General features: G+C 48.3%; 1 pseudogene; it reads left to right on the top strand.

Annotated features, from left to right (window-relative positions):
* The window catches only part of LOC139367804 (plasma membrane calcium-transporting ATPase 3-like), a 146,251-nt pseudogene that overhangs the window by 38,797 nt on the left and 88,337 nt on the right, over positions 1-19,117 (top strand).

Consider the following 19,117-nt stretch of genomic DNA (forward strand, 5'->3'; position numbering starts at 1 on the left):
CTAACTCTGTGGTTTATTCTGTTAGGCCATACACATTTAATTTACTGGTAGGACGTTCTCTAACTCTGTGTTTTATTATGTTAGGCCATACACATTTAATTTACTGGTAGGACGTTCTCTAACTCTGTGTTTTATTATGTTAGGCCATACACATTTAATTTACTGTGGTTTATTCTGTTAGGCCATACACATTTAATTTACTGGTAGGACGTTCTCTAACTCTGTGTTTTATTATGTTAGGCCATACACATTTAATTTACTGTGGTTTATTCTGTTAGGCCATACACATTTAATTTACTGGTAGGACGTTCTCTAACTCTGTGGTTTATTCTGTTAGGCCATGCACATTTAATTTGTAACAGATGAGCTTCACTTTTTTTTCTGCCGTGCTGTGCTCATATAGTGTCCACTCTCCCTTGATGATTTCCCATGCTGATGCGTGAGAATCAAAGACCAAACCACCTCAGATCACCCGCTTTGGGGCTCTGATTGGACAGTGACACAAACACACACACTTGGGACCTGTGTGCACAGATATGTAATTTCTCTGGCGTGCCAGCATGGCTTTGGTCAGCCAAAACTCATACTATTTATGATCCGGGTTAAACAAATTCATATTATTTACGTTATTTGCAGACAGTCGGTTAAATACATTTTCTGACCTATTTGAAGCAGTTAAGTTAACCTGAGTTAACCTGAGTTAACCTGAGTTAACCTGAGTTAACACCCGAAACATCATGTCAACAAACGACTGGCCAGAGATCAGGACATTCATCAGCAAAGACGCAGTGCAAGATGGTAGCGTTTTGGACAACCAGATTTATGTCAAAATAAGTGATGACATTGAAGAATTTCAGATGTATGGGGATTTGTGATTCATAACTTACATTTTACCGGAAGCCTACTGCTTGTAGTAGACAGTCAACACCAAGGCGGAATGTGTTTGAAGTTCTCATGCACAACAGAGAACAGTCCCCATATCCTGCAAAATGCATTGCCATTGCATTGCACACACTTTGCACAGATCAGGAGCTCCACAATGACGTGGTCGACTGTCTCCGAGGTGGGGGCTTTTCCTGGCAGCCGGATGAAGCAATTGATGGAGATTGTGGTGAGTAACTGCCTGTATAGACCTACTGGCCCCACATTTAGTAAAGCTTTCTCTGTGACAAAACTTGGTATAAGCGCTATACACATGGAATGGATTGTTGCTTCGAATTGTGCTGTTAAATAATGTATATTCTGTAAATCAGTGGTTCCCAACCAGGGGAACTAGGACCCTGGAGGTATCCACAGGGGGAACTAGGACCCCTGGGGGTACCTGGCCTATCCACAGGGGGAACTAGGACCTTGGGGTACCTGGCCTATCCACAGGGAGAACTAGGACCCTGGGGTACCTGGCCTATCCACAGGGGTTACTAGGACACCTGGGGGTACCTGGACTATCCACAGGGGAACTAGGACCCTGGGGGTACCTGGCCTATCCACAGGGGGAACTAGGACCCTGGGGTACCTGGCCTATCCACAGGGAGAACTAGGACCCTGGGGGTACCTGGCCTATCCACAGGGGTTACTAGGACACCTGGGGGTACCTGGCCTATCCACAGGGGAACTAGGACCCTGGGGGTACCTGGCCTATCCACAGGGGGAACTAGGACCCTGGGGTACCTGGCCTATCCACAGGGGGAACTAGGACCCTGGGGGTACCTGGCCTATCCACAGGGGGTACTAGGACACCTGGGGGTACCTGGCCTATCCACAGGGGGTACTAGGACCCCTGGAGGTACCTGGTCTATCCACATGGGGGAACTAGGACCCTGGAGGTACCTGGCCTATCCACAGGGAGTACTGGGTCTATCCACAGGGGGAACTAGGATCCTGGAGGTACCTGGTCTATCCACAGGGGGAACTAGGACCCTGGGGGTACCTGGCCTATCCACAGGGGGAACTAGGACCCTGGAGGTACCTGGGCCTATCCACAGGGAGTACTGGGTCTATCCACAAGGGGAACTAGGATCCTGGAGGTACCTGGTCTATCCACAGTGGGAACTAGGACCCTGGAGGTACCTGGTCTATCCACAAGGGGAACTAGGACCCTGGAGGTACGTGGTCTAACCACAGGGGGAACTAGAACCCCTGGAGGTACCTGGTCTATCCACAGGGGGATCTAGGACCCTGGGGGTACGTGGTCTATCCACAGGGGGAACTAGGACCCTGGGGTACCTGGCCTATCCACAGGGGTTACTAGGACACCTGGGGGTACCTGGACTATCCACAGGGGAACTAGGACCCTGGGGGTACCTGGCCTATCCACAGGGGGAACTAGGACCCTGGGGTACCTGGCCTATCCACAGGGAGAACTAGGACCCTGGGGGTACCTGGCCTATCCACAGGGGTTACTAGGACACCTGGGGGTACCTGGCCTATCCACAGGGGAACTAGGACCCTGGGGGTACCTGGCCTATCCACAGGGGGAACTAGGACCCTGGGGTACCTGGCCTATCCACAGGGGGAACTAGGACCCTGGGGGTACCTGGCCTATCCACAGGGGGTACTAGGACACCTGGGGGTACCTGGCCTATCCACAGGGGGTACTAGGACCCCTGGAGGTACCTGGTCTATCCACATGGGGGAACTAGGACCCTGGAGGTACCTGGCCTATCCACAGGGAGTACTGGGTCTATCCACAGGGGGAACTAGGATCCTGGAGGTACCTGGTCTATCCACAGGGGGAACTAGGACCCTGGGGGTACCTGGCCTATCCACAGGGGGAACTAGGACCCTGGAGGTACCTGGGCCTATCCACAGGGAGTACTGGGTCTATCCACAAGGGGAACTAGGATCCTGGAGGTACCTGGTCTATCCACAGTGGGAACTAGGACCCTGGAGGTACCTGGTCTATCCACAAGGGGAACTAGGACCCTGGAGGTACGTGGTCTAACCACAGGGGGAACTAGAACCCCTGGAGGTACCTGGTCTATCCACAGGGGGATCTAGGACCCTGGGGGTACGTGGTCTATCCACAGGGGGAACTAGGACCCTGGGGTACCTGGCCTATCCACAGGGGTTACTAGGACACCTGGGGGTACCTGGACTATCCACAGGGGAACTAGGACCCTGGGGGTACCTGGCCTATCCACAGGGGGAACTAGGACCCTGGGGTACCTGGCCTATCCACAGGGAGAACTAGGACCCTGGGGGTACCTGGCCTATCCACAGGGGTTACTAGGACACCTGGGGGTACCTGGCCTATCCACAGGGGAACTAGGACCCTGGGGGTACCTGGCCTATCCACAGGGGGAACTAGGACCCTGGGGTACCTGGCCTATCCACAGGGGGAACTAGGACCCTGGGGGTACCTGGCCTATCCACAGGGGGTACTAGGACACCTGGGGGTACCTGGCCTATCCACAGGGGGTACTAGGACCCCTGGAGGTACCTGGTCTATCCACATGGGGGAACTAGGACCCTGGAGGTACCTGGCCTATCCACAGGGAGTACTGGGTCTATCCACAGGGGGAACTAGGATCCTGGAGGTACCTGGTCTATCCACAGGGGGAACTAGGACCCTGGGGGTACCTGGCCTATCCACAGGGGGAACTAGGACCCTGGGGTACCTGGCCTATCCACAGGGGGAACTAGGACCCTGGGGGTACCTGGCCTATCCACAGGGGGTACTAGGACACCTGGGGGTACCTGGCCTATCCACAGGGGGTACTAGGACCCCTGGAGGTACCTGGTCTATCCACATGGGGGAACTAGGACCCTGGAGGTACCTGGCCTATCCACAGGGAGTACTGGGTCTATCCACAGGGGGAACTAGGATCCTGGAGGTACCTGGTCTATCCACAGGGGGAACTAGGACCCTGGGGGTACCTGGCCTATCCACAGGGGGAACTAGGACCCTGGAGGTACCTGGGCCTATCCACAGGGAGTACTGGGTCTATCCACAAGGGGAACTAGGATCCTGGAGGTACCTGGTCTATCCACAGTGGGAACTAGGACCCTGGAGGTACCTGGTCTATCCACAAGGGGAACTAGGACCCTGGAGGTACGTGGTCTAACCACAGGGGGAACTAGAACCCCTGGAGGTACCTGGTCTATCCACAGGGGGATCTAGGACCCTGGGGGTACGTGGTCTATCCACAGGGGGAACTAGGACCCAGAGGGGACCTGGTCTATCCACAGGGGGAACTAGGACCCTGGAGGTACGTGGTCTAACCACAGGGGGAACTAGAACCCCTGGAGGTACCTGGTCTATCCACAGGGGGATCTAGGACCCTGGGGGTACGTGGTCTATCCACAGGGTGAACTAGGATCTCTGGGGGTACCTGGCCTATCCACAGGGGTTACTAGGACACCTGGGGGTACCTGGCCTATCCACAGGGGAACTAGGACCCTGGGGGTACGTGGTCTATCCACAGGGGGAACTAGGACCCTGGGGGTACCTGGTCTATCCACAGGGGGAACTAGGACCCAGAGGGGACCTGGTCTATCCACAGGGGGAACTAGGACCCTGGAGGTACGTGGTCTAACCACAGGGGGAACTAGAACCCCTGGAGGTACCTGGTCTAGCCACAGGGGGATCTAGGACCCTGGGGGTACGTGGTCTATCCACAGGGGGAACTAGGATCTCTGGGGGTACCTGGCCTATCCACAGGGGTTACTAGGACACCTGGGGGTACCTGGCCTATCCACAGGGGAACTAGGACCCTGGGGGTACGTGGTCTATCCACAGGGGGAACTAGGACCCTGGGGGTACGTGGTCTATCCACAGGGGGAACTAGGAGCTCTGGGGGTACCTGGCCTATCCACAGGGAGTACTGGGTCTGTCCACAGGGGGAACTAGGATCCTGGAGGTACCTGGCCTATCCACAGGGGGTACTAAGACACCTGGGGTTATCTGATCTATCCACAGGGGGAGCTAGGACCCCTGGGGGTACCTGGTCTATCCACAGGGGGAGCTAGGACCCCTGGGGGTACCTGGTCTATCCACAGGGGGTACTAGAACCCCTGCGGGTACCTGGTCTATCCACAGAGGGTACTAGGACCCTGGGGGTACCTGGCCTATCCACAGGGAGTACTGGGTCTATCCACAGGGAGTACTGGCTCTATCCACAGGGGGTACTGTGTCTATCCACAGGGGTTACTGGGTCTATCCACAGGGGGTACTGGGTCTATCTACAGGGAGTACTGGGTCTATCCACGGGGGGTACTGGGTCTATCCACAGGGAGTACTGGGTCTATCCACAGGGAGTACTGGGTCTATCCACAGGGGGTACCTGGTCTATCCACAGGGGGTACTGGGTCTATCTAAAGGGGGTACTGGGTCTATCCACAGGGGGTACTGGGTCTATCTAAAGGGTGTCCTGGGTCTGTCCACAGGGAATACTGGGTCTATCCACAGGGGGTCTATCTAATGGGTGTACTGGGTCTATCCACAGGGAGCACTGGATCTATCCACAGGGAGCACTGGGTCCATCCACAGGGGGTACTGGGTCTATCCACAGGGGGTACTGGGTCTATCTAAAGGGGGTACTGGGTCTATCTAAAGGGGGTACTGGGTCTATCCACAGGGGGTACTGGGTTTATCCACATTGGGTACTGGGTCTATCCACAGGGAGTACTGGGTCTATCCACAGGGGGTACTGGGTCTATCCACAGGGGGTACTGGGTCTATCCACAGGGAGTACTGGGTCTATCCACAGGGAGTACTGGGTCTATCCACAGGGTGTACTGGGTCTTTCCACAGGGGGTACTTGAGAAGACTCATGAGACCATTGGACTACTGGTAAAAATGCAAATGAAGGGGTAAATCAGGGGTACTCTGGGCAGAGCAACATTTAGTTGGTGGAACAGTAACCGAAAAAGGTTGGGAACCACTGCTGTAGATGTCACGATAGGATGTTCCTTTTGGTCATTTAATCATTCAGTGACTCTGGACGTGACCTCGTATGTAGCCGTACGTGACTCAGTACTGGCTACTGCAGGATAATAACGAGAGTAGAAATAACAGTATTACATAAATATTCTAACTCATCACATTAAATTATGTTTTGAATCTAGATGATAGGAGAATGCACCTTTTTCAGTTCTGCATTCATTTTACTGGGCCAAACTTCTTTATATATAGCCTTGTTTCTTCTAGAAAGTCTAGATAAACCTATGAATAGTGAATTATATTTTGTTCAAGCCTAGTTAGGCTATGCATTTAAGTAGAGAACTGATTGTACATTACATTTGATTAAAATAGTTTATTTTTTGTCAATCATTTTTTCATTCGGAGTACAGATTAGATTGTTGTATTCAATTATACATCTTATATTAGTTAATTTACTTAATAATGATAATCAGACTCAAATGTTTGTATTTCTCCTCTTTTCTTATGTCCATATAGGCTGAATATTCATTACCAGATTGTCCAAAGCACTCTGGTATATGGACCCCTATCACAAGGCCTTGGATCCTACGATTACAACAGTTACTTGGAAACACGACACAAGGCACCCAAACTGGATCAAGATCTGCTTTGGGGTTACTGTAGTCTGCTCTCTACCTCAATATCCAAGCCCTGGGCAAACCAAGATCACTTCACAGGTATTTTTATGAATAGATTGTGTCACTTTTTCAGATCAATTAAGTTTGTGGGAAGCTACTACTCCTTGTAGATTCACTGTGTCTGATGATGGGAAGCTACTACTCCTTGTAGATTGACTGTGTCTGATGATGGGACGCTACTACTCCTTGTAGATTCACTGTGTCTGATGATGGTAAGCTACTACTCCGTGTAGATTCACTGTGTCTGATGATGGGAAGCTACTACTCCTTGTAGACTCACTGTGTCTGATGATGGGAAGCTACCACTCCTTGTAGATTGACTGTGTCTGATGATGGGAAGCTACCACCCCTTGTAGACTCACTGTGTCTGATGATGGGAAGCTACCACCCCTTGTAGATTCACTGTGTCTGATGATGGTAAGCTACTACTCCGTGTAGATTCACTGTGTCTGATGATGGGAAGCTACCACTCCTTGTAGACTCACTGTGTCTGATGATGGGAAGCTACCACTCCTTGTAGATTCACTGTGTCTGATGATGGGAAGCTACCACTCCTTGTAGATTCACTGTGTCTGATGATGGTAAGCTACTACTCCTTGTAGATTCACTGTGTCTGATGATGGGAAGCTACTACTCCTTGTAGATTCACTGTGTCTGATGATGGGAAGCTACTACTCCTTGTAGATTGACTGTGTCTGATGATGGGACGCTACTACTCCTTGTAGATTCACTGTGTCTGATGATGGTAAGCTACTACTCCGTGTAGATTCACTGTGTCTGATGATGGGAAGCTACTACTCCTTGTAGACTCACTGTGTCTGATGATGGGAAGCTACCACTCCTTGTAGATTGACTGTGTCTGATGATGGGAAGCTACCACCCCTTGTAGACTCACTGTGTCTGATGATGGGAAGCTACCACCCCTTGTAGATTCACTGTGTCTGATGATGGTAAGCTACTACTCCGTGTAGATTCACTGTGTCTGATGATGGGAAGCTACCACTCCTTGTAGACTCACTGTGTCTGATGATGGGAAGCTACCACTCCTTGTAGATTCACTGTGTCTGATGATGGGAAGCTACCACTCCTTGTAGATTCACTGTGTCTGATGATGGTAAGCTACTACTCCTTGTAGATTCACTGTGTCTGATGATGGGAAGCTACTACTCCGTGTAGATTCACTGTGTCTGATGATGGTAAGCTACTACTCCGTGTAGATTCACTGTGTCTGATGATGGGAAGCTACCACTCCTTGTAGATTCACTGTGTCTGATGATGGTAAGCTACTACTCCTTGTAGATTCACTGAGTCTGATGATGGTAAGCTACTACTCCTTGTAGATTCACTGTGTCTGATGATGGGAAGCTACTACTCCGTGTAGATTCACTGTGTCTGATGATGGGACGCTACTACTCCTTGTAGATTCACTGTGTCTGATGATGGGAAGCTACCACTCCTGGTAGATTCACTGTGTCTGATGATGGTAAGCTACTACTCCTTGTAGATTCACTGTGTCTGATGATGGTAAGCTACTACTCCTTGTAGATTCACTGTGTCTGATGATGGGAAGCTACTACTCCGTGTAGATTCACTGTGTCTGATGATGGGACGCTACTACTCCTTGTAGATTCACTGTGTCTGATGATGGGAAGCTACCACCCCTTGTAGATTCACTGTGTCTGATGATGGGAAGCTACCACCCCTTGTAGATTCACTGTGTCTGATGATGGGAAGCTACCACCCCTTGTAGATTCACTGTGTCTGATGATGGGACGCTACTACTCCTTGTAGATTCACTGTGTCTGATGATGGGACGCTACTACTCCTTGTAGATTCACTGTGTCTGATGATGGGAAGCTACCACCCCTTGTAGATTCACTGTGTCTGATGATGGGAAGCTACCACCCCTTGTAGATTCACTGTGTCTGATGATGGGAAGCTACCACCCCTTGTAGATTCACTGTGTCTGATGATGGGACGCTACTACTCCTTGTAGATTCACTGTGTCTGATGATGGGACGCTACTACTCCTTATAGATTCACTGTGTCTGATGATGGGAAGCTACCACCCCTTGTAGACTCACTGTGTCTGATGATGGGAAGCTACTACTCCTTGTAGATTCACTGTGTCTGATGATGGGAAGCTACTACTCCGTGTAGATTCACTGTGTCTGATGATGGGACGCTACTACTCCTTGTAGATTCACTGTGTCTGATGATGGGAAGCTACCACTCCTTGTAGATTCACTGTGTCTGATGATGGTAAGCTACTACTCCTTGTAGATTCACTGTGTCTGATGATGGTAAGCTACTACTCCTTGTAGATTCACTGTGTCTGATGATGGGAAGCTACTACTCCGTGTAGATTCACTGTGTCTGATGATGGGACGCTACTACTCCTTGTAGATTCACTGTGTCTGATGATGGGAAGCTACCACCCCTTGTAGATTCACTGTGTCTGATGATGGGAAGCTACCACCCCTTGTAGATTCACTGTGTCTGATGATGGGAAGCTACCACCCCTTGTAGATTCACTGTGTCTGATGATGGGACGCTACTACTCCTTGTAGATTCACTGTGTCTGATGATGGGACGCTACTACTCCTTGTAGATTCACTGTGTCTGATGATGGTAAGCTACTACTCCTTGTAGATTCACTGTGTCTGATGATGGTAAGCTACTACTCCTTGTAGATTCACTGTGTCTGATGATGGGAAGCTACTACTCCGTGTAGATTCACTGTGTCTGATGATGGGACGCTACTACTCCTTGTAGATTCACTGTGTCTGATGATGGGACGCTACTACTCCTTGTAGATTCACTGTGTCTGATGATGGGAAGCTACCACCCCTTGTAGACTCACTGTGTCTGATGATGGGAAGCTACTACTCCTTGTAGATTCACTGTGTCTGATGATGGGAAGCTACCACCCCTTGTAGATTCACTGTGTCTGATGATGGGAAGCTACCACCCCTTGTAGATTCACTGTGTCTGATGATGGGACGCTACTACTCCTTGTAGATTCACTGTGTCTGATGATGGGAAGCTACTACTCCTTGTAGATTCACTGTGTCTGATGATGGGAAGCTACCACCCCTTGTAGACTCACTGTGTCTGATGATGGGAAGCTACTACTCCTTGTAGATTCACTGTGTCTGATGATGGGAAGCTACTACTCCTTGTAGACTCACTGTGTCTGATGATGGGAAGCTACCACTCCTTGTAGATTGACTGTGTCTGATGATGGTAAGCTACCACCCCTTGTAGATTCACTGTGTCTGATGATGGGAAGCTACCACCCCTTGTAGATTCACTGTGTCTGATGATGGGAAGCTACCACCCCTTGTAGACTCACTGTGTCTGATGATGGGAAGCTACTACTCCTTGTAGATTCACTGTGTCTGATGATGGGAAGCAACTACTCCTTGTAGACTCACTGTGTCTGATGATGGGAAGCTACCACTCCTTGTAGATTGACTGTGTCTGATGATGGTAAGCTACCACTCCTTGTAGATTCACTGTGTCTGATGATGGGAAGCTACTACTCCTTGTAGATTCACTGTGTCTGATGATGGGAAGCTACCACTCCTTGTAGATTCACTGTGTCTGATGATGGGAAGCTACTACTCCTTGTAGATTCACTGTGTCTGATGATGGTAAGCTACCACCCCTTGTAGATTCACTGTGTCTGATGATGGGAAGCTACCACCCCTTGTAGATTCACTGTGTCTGATGATGGGAAGCTACCACCCCTTGTAGACTCACTGTGTCTGATGATGGGAAGCTACTACTCCTTGTAGATTCACTGTGTCTGATGATGGGAAGCTACTACTCCTTGTAGACTCACTGTGTCTGATGATGGGAAGCTACCACTCCTTGTAGATTGACTGTGTTTGATGATGGTAAGCTACCACTCCTTGTAGATTCACTGTGTCTGATGATGGGAAGCTACTACTCCTTGTAGATTCACTGTGTATGATGATGGGAAGCTACCACTCCTTGTAGATTCACTGTGTCTGATGATGGGAAGCTACTACTCCTTGTAGATTCACTGTGTCTGATGATGGGAAGCTACCACTCCTTGTAGATTCACTGTGTCTGATGATGGGAAGCTACTACTCCTTGTAGATTCACTGTGTCTGATGATGGGAAGCTACCACTCCTTGTAGATTCACTGTGTCTGATGATGGGAAGCTACCACCCCTTGTAGACTCACTGTGTCTGATGATGGGAAGCTACCACTCCTTGTAGATTCACTGTGTCTGATGATGGGAAGCTACCACTCCTTGTAGATTCACTGTGTCTGATGATTTTTTATTATTTTACCTTTATTTAACCAGGTGGCTGGTTGAGAACACCTTTATTTAACCAGGTGGCTGTTTGAGAACACCTTTATTTAACCAGGTGGATGGTTGAGAATACATTCTCATTTGCAACTGCGACCTGGCCAAGATAAAGCAAAGCAATGTGACACAGACAACAACACAGAGTTACACATGGAGTAAACAATAAACAAGCCAATGACACAGTAGAGAATAAAAATAATGTCTATATACATTGTGTGTAAAAGGCATGAGGAGATGAGAATGGGAAGCTACCACCCCTTGTAGATTGACTGTGTCTGATGATGGGAAGCTACTACTCCTTGTAGATGCACTGTGTCTGATGATGGGAAGCTACTACTCCTTGTAGATTCACTGTGTCTGATGATGGGAAGCTACTACTCCTTGTAGATTCACTGTGTCTGATGATGGGAAGCTACCACTCCTTGTAGATTCACTGTGTCTGATGATGGTAAGCTACTACTCCTTGTAGACTCACTGTGTCTGATGATGGGAAGCTACTACTCCTTGTAGATTCACTGTGTCTGATGATGGGAAGCTACCACTCCTTGTAGATTCACTGTGTCTGATGATGGTAAGCTACTACTCCTTGTAGACTCACTGTGTCTGATGATGGTAAGCTACTACTCCTTGTAGATTCACTGTGTCTGATGATGGGAAGCTACTACTCCTTGTAGACTCACTGTGTCTGATGATGGTAAGCTACCACTCCTTGTAGATTCACTGTGTCTGATGATGGGAAGCTACCACTCCTTGTAGATTCACTGTGTCTGATGATGGGAAGCTACCACCCCTTGTAGACTCACTGTGTCTGATGATGGGAAGCTACTACTCCTTGTAGACTCACTGTGTCTGATGATGGGAAGCTACCACTCCTTGTAGACTCACTGTGTCTGATGATGGGAAGCTACTACTCCTTGTAGATTCACTGTGTCTGATGATGGGAAGCTACCACTCCTTGTAGATTGACTGTGTCTGATGATGGGAAGCTACTACTCCTTGTAGACTCACTGTGTCTGATGATGGGAAGCTACTACTCCTTGTAGATTGACTGTGTCTGATGATGGGAAGCTACTACTCCTTGTAGATTGACTGTGTCTGATGATGGGAAGCTACTACTCCTTGTAGATTCACTGTGTCTGATGATGGGAAGCTACTACTCCTTGTAGACTCACTGTGTCTGATGATGGGAAGCTACCACTCCTTGTAGATTCACTGTGTCTGATGATGGGAAGCTACTACTCCTTGTAGATTCACTGTGTCTGATGATGGGAAGCTACCACTCCTTGTAGATTCACTGTGTCTGATGATGGGAAGCTACCACTCCTTGTAGATTCACTGTGTCTGATGATGGGAAGCTACCACCCCTTGTAGATTCACTGTGTCTGATGATGGGAAGCTACCACCCCTTGTAGATTCACTGTGTCTGATGATGGGAAGCTACCACCCCTTGTAGATTCACTGTGTCTGATGATGGGAAGCTACCACTCCTTGTAGATTCACTGTGTCTGATGATGGGAAGCTACTACTCCTTGTAGATTCACTGTGTCTGATGATGGGAAGCTACCACCCCTTGTAGATTCACTGTGTCTGATGATGGGAAGCTACCACCCCTTGTAGATTCACTGTGTCTGATGATGGGAAGCTACCACCCCTTGTAGATTCACTGTGTCTGATGATGGGAAGCTACTACTCCTTGTAGACTCACTGTGTCTGATGATGGTAAGCTACCACTCCTTGTAGATTCACTGTGTCTGATGATGGGAAGCTACTACTCCTTGTAGATTCACTGTGTCTGATGATGGGAAGCTACCACTCTTTGTAGATTCACTGTGTCTGATGATGGGAAGCTACTACTCCTTGTAGATTCACTGTGTCTGATGATGGGAAGCTACCACCCCTTGTAGATTCACTGTGTCTGATGATGGGAAGCTACTACTCCTTGTAGATTCACTGTGTCTGATGATGGGAAGCTACTACTCCTTGTAGATTCACTGTGTCTGATGATGGGACGCTACTACTCCTTGTAGATTCACTGTGTCTGATGATGGGACGCTACTACCCCTTGTAGATTCACTGTGTCTGATGATGGGACGCTACTACTCCTTGTAGATTCACTGTGTCTGATGATGGGAAGCTACCACCCCTTGTAGATTCACTGTGTCTGATGATGGTAAGCTACTACTCCTTGTAGATTCACTGTGTCTGATGATGGGAAGCTACCACTCCTTGTAGATTCACTGTGTCTGATGATGTGAAGCTACCACCCCTTGTAGATTCACTGTGTCTGATGATGGGAAGCTACTACTCCTTGTAGATTCACTGTGTCTGATGATGGGAAGCTACTACTCCTTGTAGATTCACTGTGTCTGATGATGGGAAGCTACCACTCCTTGTAGATTCACTGTGTCTGATGATGGGAAGCTACCACCCCTTGTAGATTCACTGTGTCTGATGATGGGAAGCTACTACTCCTTGTAGATTCACTGTGTCTGATGATGGGAAGCTACTACTCCTTGTAGATTCACTGTGTCTGATGATGGGAAGCTACTACTCCTTGTAGACTCACTGTGTCTGATGATGGGAAGCTACCACTCCTTGTAGACTCACTGTGTCTGATGATGGGAAGCTACTACTCCTTGTAGATTCACTGTGTCTGATGATGGGAAGCTACTACTCCTTGTAGATTCACTGTGTCTGATGATGGGAAGCTACTACTCCTTGTAGATTCACTGTGTCTGATGATGGGAAGCTACCACTCCTTGTAGATTCACTGTGTCTGATGATGGGAAGCTACCACCCCTTGTAGACTCACTGTGTCTGATGATGGGAAGCTACCACTCCTTGTAGATTCACTGTGTCTGATGATGGGAAGCTACCACTCCTTGTAGATTCACTGTGTCTGATGATTTTTTATTATTTTACCTTTATTTAACCAGGTGGCTGGTTGAGAACACCTTTATTTAACCAGGTGGCTGTTTGAGAACACCTTTATTTAACCAGGTGGATGGTTGAGAATACATTCTCATTTGCAACTGCGACCTGGCCAAGATAAAGCAAAGCAATGTGACACAGACAACAACACAGAGTTACACATGGAGTAAACAATAAACAAGCCAATGACACAGTAGAGAATAAAAATAATGTCTATATACATTGTGTGTAAAAAGCATGAGGAGATGAGAATGGGAAGCTACCACCCCTTGTAGATTGACTGTGTCTGATGATGGGAAGCTACTACTCCTTGTAGATGCACTGTGTCTGATGATGGGAAGCTACTACTCCTTGTAGATTCACTGTGTCTGATGATGGGAAGCTACTACTCCTTGTAGATTCACTGTGTCTGATGATGGGAAGCTACCACTCCTTGTAGATTCACTGTGTCTGATGATGGTAAGCTACTACTCCTTGTAGACTCACTGTGTCTGATGATGGGAAGCTACTACTCCTTGTAGATTCACTGTGTCTGATGATGGGAAGCTACCACTCCTTGTAGATTCACTGTGTCTGATGATGGTAAGCTACTACTCCTTGTAGACTCACTGTGTCTGATGATGGTAAGCTACTACTCCTTGTAGATTCACTGTGTCTGATGATGGGAAGCTACTACTCCTTGTAGACTCACTGTGTCTGATGATGGTAAGCTACCACTCCTTGTAGATTCACTGTGTCTGATGATGGGAAGCTACCACTCCTTGTAGATTCACTGTGTCTGATGATGGGAAGCTACCACCCCTTGTAGACTCACTGTGTCTGATGATGGGAAGCTACTACTCCTTGTAGACTCACTGTGTCTGATGATGGGAAGCTACCACTCCTTGTAGACTCACTGTGTCTGATGATGGGAAGCTACTACTCCTTGTAGATTCACTGTGTCTGATGATGGGAAGCTACCACTCCTTGTAGATTGACTGTGTCTGATGATGGGAAGCTACTACTCCTTGTAGACTCACTGTGTCTGATGATGGGAAGCTACTACTCCTTGTAGATTGACTGTGTCTGATGATGGGAAGCTACTACTCCTTGTAGATTGACTGTGTCTGATGATGGGAAGCTACTACTCCTTGTAGATTCACTGTGTCTGATGATGGGAAGCTACTACTCCTTGTAGACTCACTGTGTCTGATGATGGGAAGCTACCACTCCTTGTAGATTCACTGTGTCTGATGATGGGAAGCTACTACTCCTTGTAGATTCACTGTGTCTGATGATGGGAAGCTACCACTCCTTGTAGATTCACTGTGTCTGATGATGGGAAGCTACCACTCCTTGTAGATTCACTGTGTCTGATGATGGGAAGCTACCACCCCTTGTAGATTCACTGTGTCTGATGATGGGAAGCTACCACCCCTTGTAGATTCAATGTGTCTGATGATGGGAAGCTACCACCCCTTGTAGATTCACTGTGTCTGATGATGGGAAGCTACCACTCCTTGTAGATTCACTGTGTCTGATGATGGGAAGCTACCACTCCTTGTAGATTCACTGTGTCTGATGATGGGAAGCTACTACTCCTTGTAGACTCACTGTGTCTGATGATGGGAAGCTACCACTCCTTGTAGATTCACTGTGTCTGATGATGGGAAGCTACCACCCCTTGTAGATTCACTGTGTCTGATGATGGTAAGCTACCACTCCTTGTAGATTCACTGTGTCTGATGATGGGAAGCTACCACCCCTTGTAGATTCACTGTGTCTGATGATGGGAAGCTACTACTCCTTGTAGATTCACTGTGTCTGATGATGGTAAGCTACCACTCCTTGTAGATTCACTGTGTCTGATGATGGGAAGCTACCACTCCTTGTAGACTCACTGTGTCTGATGATGGGAAGCTACCACTCCTTGTAGACTCACTGTGTCTGATGATGGGAAGCTACTACTCCTTGTAGATTCACTGTGTCTGATGATGGGAAGCTACTACTCCTTGTAGATTCACTGTGTCTGATGATGGGAAGCTACTACTCCTTGTAGACTCACTGTGTCTGATGATGGGAAGCTACCACTCCTTGTAGATTCACTGTGTCTGATGATGGGAAGCTACTACTCCTTGTAGATTCACTGTGTCTGATGATGGGAAGCTACTACTCCTTGTAGACTCACTGTGTCTGATGATGGGAAGCTACTACCCCTTGTAGACTCACTGTGTCTGATGATGGGAAGCTACCACCCCTTGTAGATTCACTGTGTCTGATGATGGGAAGCTACCACCCCTTGTAGACTCACTGTGTCTGATGATGGGAAGCTACTACTCCTTGTAGACTCACTGTGTCTGATGATGGGAAGCTACCACCCCTTGTAGACTCACTGTGTCTGATGATGGGAAGCTACTACTCCTTGTAGACTCACTGTGTCTGATGATGGGAAGCTACTACTCCTTGTAGATTCACTGTGTCTGATGATGGGAAGCTACTACTCCTTGTAGATTCACTGTGTCTGATGATGGGAAGCTACTACTCCTTGTAGATTCACTGTGTCTGATGATGGGAAGCTACCACTCCTTGTAGATTCACTGTGTCTGATGATGGGAAGCTACTACTCCTTGTAGATTCACTGTGTCTGATGATGGGAAGCTACTACTCCTTGTAGACTCACTGTGTCTGATGATGGGAAGCTACCACTCCTTGTAGACTCACTGTGTCTGATGATGGTAAGCTACTACTCCTTGTAGATTCACTGTGTCTGATGATGGGAAGCTACTACTCCTTGTAGATTCACTGTGTCTGATGATGGGAAGCTACCACTCCTTGTAGACTCACTGTGTCTGATGATGGAAAACTGCACCATTTATTCTGTATTTTGAAAAGCTTTATGTTTTAAAACTGCCTGTTTCTTTGTTCTGTATTCCAAATGAGATGTCAGAGAGGATGTGGTGCATGTGAAAGCGTCCATGGCAGTATCCCACTTGAAGAAGGTGAATCAAACATTGACCAGACGTCACCAACAGTCCACTCACAAACACACACCAGAGTTGGACGTTTTATGAGAACATCATGCTGACTGGTAAGCCCTCAGTATAACACTCTGTTGCAAGCTTTGGAGAAAATGGACCCAAATTCACCCTTGCTTCCTACTGGGCTCTTCTCCTGAAGACACATCCCAGTGGAGCAGGGGATTGACTACTTCAAACTATCATTGACTTTTACTTTCTACAAGTATGTCTGTGGTAACTACCTAGGCACTCTGATATATTCATATGAAAGGTATCCTCAGGTAGCAATGGCTTCATGAAACCAGGCAAGCTTCTGTCTGATAGCGATGGCTTCATGAGACCAGGCAAGCTTCTTTCTGATAGCGATGGCTTCATGAAACCAGGCAAGCTTCTGTCTGATAGTGGTGGCTTCATGAGACCAGGCAAGCTTCTGTCTGATAGCGATGGCTTCATGAGACCAGGCAAGCTTCTGTCTGATAGCGATGGCTTCATGAGACCAGGCAAGCTTCTGTCTGATAGCGATGGCTTCATGAAACCAGGCAAGCTTCTGTCTGATAGTGGTGGCTTCATGAGACCAGGCAAGCTTCTGTCTGATAGCGATGGCTTCATGAAACCAGGCAAGCTTCTGTCTGATAGCGGTGGCTTCATGAGACCAGGCAAGCTTCTGTCTGATAGCGATAGCTTCATGAAACCAGGCACGCTTCTGTCTGATAGCGATGGCTTTATGAGACCAGGCAAGCTTCTGTCTGATAGCGATGACTTCATGAAACCAGGCAAGCTTCTGTCTGGTAGCGATGGCTTCATGAGACCAGGCAAGCTTCTGTCAGATAGCGCTGGCTTCATGAGACCAGGCAAGCTTCTGTCAGATAGAGATGGCTTCATGAAACCAGGCACGCTTCTGTCTGATAGCGATGGCTTCATGACACCAGGCAAGCTTCTGTCTGATAGCGATGGCTTCATGACACCAGGCAAGCTTCTGTCTGATAGCGATGGCTTCATGAAACCAGGCACGCTTCTGTCTGATAGCGATGGCTTTATGAGACCAGGCAAGCTTCTGTCTGATGGCGATGACTTCATGAAACCAGGCAAGCTTCTGTCTGGTAGCGATGGCTTCATGAGACCAGGCAAGCTTCTGTCAGATAGCGCTGGCTTCATGAGACCAGGCAAGCTTCTTTCAGATAGAGATGGCTTCATGAGACCAGGAAAGATTCTGTCTGATAGCGATGGCTTCATGAGACCAGGCAAGCTTCTGTCTGATAGCGATGGCTTCATGAGACCAGGAAAGATTCTGTCTGATAGCGATGGCTTCATGAGACCAGGCAAGCTTCTGTCTGATAGTGATGGCTTCATGAGACCAGGCAAGCTTCTGTCTGATAGCGATGGCTTCATGAGACCAGGCAAGCTTCTGTCAGATAGTGATGGCTTCATGAAACCAGGCAAGCTTCTGTCAGATAGTGATGGCTTCATGAGACCACTCAAGCTTCTGTCAGATAGCGATGGCTTCATGAAACCAGGCAAGCCTCTGTCAGCTTCACAACGATAAAATAAATAAACAACCAACTTGCAACACTAGAGGAAAAAGCATTCCTTGACAAATACGCATATCCTGCTAAAGTGAACAGCAGTTACTGACAGATGTTACTGCTGAACAGGGCCTGCTTGATGAGGGAGTATCCATGTCCCTCCTTGATGGTGATGACCCGGAGAGTATCCTTGTCCCTCCTTGATGGTGATGACCCGGAGAGTATCCTAGTTCCTCCTTGATGGTGATGACCCGGAGAGTATCCTTGTTCCTCCTTGATGGTGATGACCCGGAGAGTATCCTTGTTCCTCCTTGATGGTGATGACCCAGAGAGTATCCTTGTTCCTCCTTGATGGTGATGACCCAGAGAGTATCCTTGTTCCTCCTTGATGGTGATGACCCAGAGAGTATCCTTGCTGGTGATGACCCAGAGAGTATCCTTGTTCCTCCTTGATGGTGATGACCCAGAGAGTATCCTTGTTCCTCCTTGATGGTGATGACTCAGACCTGATCATGGATTTAAGGAAACTGAATGGCAAACCACAATCCTCATTCCAGCCCTTTTGGGATGAAGTACAGAAGTATGTTGATGAATACACAGCTCAGGTCAACAGTCGCAGACATGGAGAGTACTCGTTCTTAACTTTTGACATTTCTGTTGAGGAGTTGGGTGACATAGTGGAAAAGCGGCTTCCACGAGAAACAAAAATCCCATCAACACAGTGGCTGCAGTTTACTCCCAAGAATCCACGGACCAAGTCTGC

The sequence above is a fragment of the Oncorhynchus clarkii genome, chromosome 16 (genome assembly GCF_045791955.1).
Source record: "Oncorhynchus clarkii lewisi isolate Uvic-CL-2024 chromosome 16, UVic_Ocla_1.0, whole genome shotgun sequence".
NCBI classification, from domain to species: Eukaryota; Metazoa; Chordata; class Actinopteri; order Salmoniformes; family Salmonidae; genus Oncorhynchus; species Oncorhynchus clarkii.